This window comes from Pinus tabuliformis, chromosome 2_2 (assembly GCF_031772625.1).
Source record: "Pinus tabuliformis cultivar Carrire ecotype Pingquan chromosome 2_2, CPIR1, whole genome shotgun sequence".
NCBI classification, from domain to species: Eukaryota; Viridiplantae; Streptophyta; class Pinopsida; order Pinales; family Pinaceae; genus Pinus; species Pinus tabuliformis.
In genome coordinates, this window is record NC_142300.1 from 221,758,723 (window position 1) to 221,761,744 (window position 3,022).

Below are 3,022 nucleotides of genomic sequence, written 5' to 3' on the forward strand. Positions count from 1 at the left end.
AATTGTCACCAAAATACCAAGTCCAACGCTTCTCCAAGATCCAAATTCAAAGTTGGTAAAATTTGCTCTAGTGTGGTCCAACACAGAAAAATGTTGGTCCTGCAAAAAGGGGGCCGAAATTCGGCTTGCAGTCACTTCAGAGAATCTCAAGCTCTTCACACATGCAAGTTGTAATAGGTTTGAAATTCAATCTATAAGGAATATTCTTCTATGCTTTGACTTGCCTTCTCTCTCCTTCGACTTGTTTTCATCTCTCCTTCGCTTGGTTCAGAAAATGCTTCTTATGATGTGTTATGAACATGTTCCAAGTAGGTCGAATTGTACTTTATATATAGTTGTCCAGGAGGATCGTGTAAGTGTCACTTTGGAGGGCTAGGCTGACTTGTCCAAGGAGGGTCGAATTGTTCATGTTGTGGACTTATGACTCAAAATAAAATTCAAATTCTCTTTCTTGTAAATGGTCAAATGTGATCATTTTTCTTTTAACTCATAACCAGGCTAGATCCATCTTAACCTTGAATCTATCAAGTGTCGAGAGGGATCAAATCTCTTGAGATACAAACCTCTTTTAAAGTGAAAAGAGATTTGATCCCTCTTGATGCTTGATAGATCCTGGGTTAAGATGGATCTAAGTTGGTTTTTATATACACACATACCATATCTAGGTTGGATCCATCTCTCCCTATTCCTCTCGTCCCTCTCTCTTTTCCCTCTCGCTTTACTCTCTATCTCACTCTCTCTCTATCTCTCCCTTGTCACCCTTTTTCTCTCTCCACCTTTCTCTATTTATGTATTTCTTCTTCCCTACTCTCTCCCCCCCTACAACTCCATCTCTCTCTTCCTCCATCTCTCCCCCTCTCTCTCAAGTCCTCTCTCTTTTCCTTTCTCTCTCTCCCAATTCCCCCGCTCTCCTCCCTGTCACCCTCTCTCCCTCTTTTCCCTCCAAATCTATCACTATCTCCCTCACTATCTCATTCTCTCTCTCCCCCTCTCTACCCCCTCCATCTTCGTGTCTCCCTTTTTCTCTTTCCCTTCTCTCCCTTTCTGTCTCTTCCCTCCTCTCCTATCTCACTCACTCTCTTTCCATCTCTCCCTCGTCACTTCCTCTCTCTCCACCTCTATTTTTCGATGTCCTTGTTCTTACCTCCCTCTCTCTCTCTCCCCTCCAACTCCATCTCTCCCTCCCTCCCTCTCTCAAGTCCTCTCTCTCACTTTATCTCCCACCTCCCTCTGTCTCTCGCCCCATCTCTCTCTGTAGCCTCCAACTCTATCCATTAGAGAAATTTTGAGATAAAAATTGGGCCTCGAAACAAAAATGTACAACAAAAATCAATTTTGTAGGAATAGGACACAATATGATGATGTCAACCATGGGGGATGATTCACCATTTTTGGAGTAAAAAAAAAAAACATTGATTTTTCAACTCATATTTTCAATTTTTCTCCTTACGATTCTACTCATTTCGAGTGGGGCACTCGTTGGATGCATAATTTAATTTTGCATCCAAGGAGTATCCATGTTGCATACTTTCGATCGACCCTACTACATGAGAAATGTGAAATACATGAAAATGCGTGATTGCAATCACATTTTCTCATGTATTTCACATTTTTCGTGTAGTAGGGTCGATCGAAAGTATGAAACATGGGTTCTACTTGGACACAATTAAATTATGCATCAGAGTGCTCCCACTCAAAATTTGAGTAAATTCATAGGGATATTAGTTGAAAATACGAATTGAAAAAGTAATTTTTTCTCTTTTCCCTCCAAAAATTGATGAGGTAATCTAATCTTATTTTATTATTTCTGCTATTATTTTATAATATTCCTTAGGAGGCCCATTTTAGACCTCAAAATTTCTCTAATGACTATCTCCCTCCCTCTCTCTTTCTCTCTCTCCCCCTCTCTCCCCACTCTATCTCTGTCACCCTCTCTCTCTCCTCTCCTTCTCGTTGTGTTCCTTCTTATCCTCTCTCCCTCTCTCTCCATCCTCGAGCTCTTTCACTATCTCCTTCTCTCTACCCCCGTCTCTTCATGTTTTCTCTCTCCCTCTTCCATCCATATGATGGAGAATTTTCACTTTATGTAATCAATGCAATATCTAACGTCTAAAATATTTCAGATTTTAATTTTTTTATTGTGAAATGAATTATATTTGTTGGCATGTGGTATTGATAATCCATGGTATTGTAGCAAAACCTATTTACAAGTTAATAATATCCATGGCATGGGAGTGGATATCCATGGTTAAGAAACTTGTTATATTGTAAGTTTATTGTATGGATTAAGTTTTTATGTGCTTATTAATTAAATTTAAATGTGGTTATCAAATCATTATTAGTGGCACTTATTGTATGCATTAAATTTTGAAGTTGTTTTTATGTATGTATTGAGTCAGGGCTCTATTGATCACTATTAGTTTAGCATTGATCAATGCAAATTGTAATGTTAAATTTTCAAAAAAAAAAAAAATTATTTTTCAACATTATTAAAAAAGTTTGATTGTCTATTGATCACTATTAGTTTAGCATTGACCAATGCAAATTATACTGTTACATTTTCAAAAATAAATATTTATTTTTCGACATTATTAAAAAAAAAATTCAAACATTTGATTGGACCATAAATTGAAGGTCTTATTATTGTAGCCTTTGCACAATATAATGCCATGTGGATAACTACTTTACGTACCTATTTTATGCCAGAATTAATGGATATGGTTGTAATATTCATCCATGATTTTTAAATATTTGTGTAGTGATTTTTTATTACTAAGCTTTGCAAGAAAACCATCCAAAAATAAAATACTTGAAATTAACTTATATTAAAGTAAATAACATATCGACCATCAATTATTTCCATTGTAATTTAAGCAAGTTTTTGCATTAAAAATGGATAAGAATAATACGTAAAAAATACTTACACGAGTTACTTCCCACCATTATGGATAAGAATAATATGTAAAAAATACTTACAGGAGTTACTTCCCACCATTATTTATTTGTTCTTCAGCACTTATGT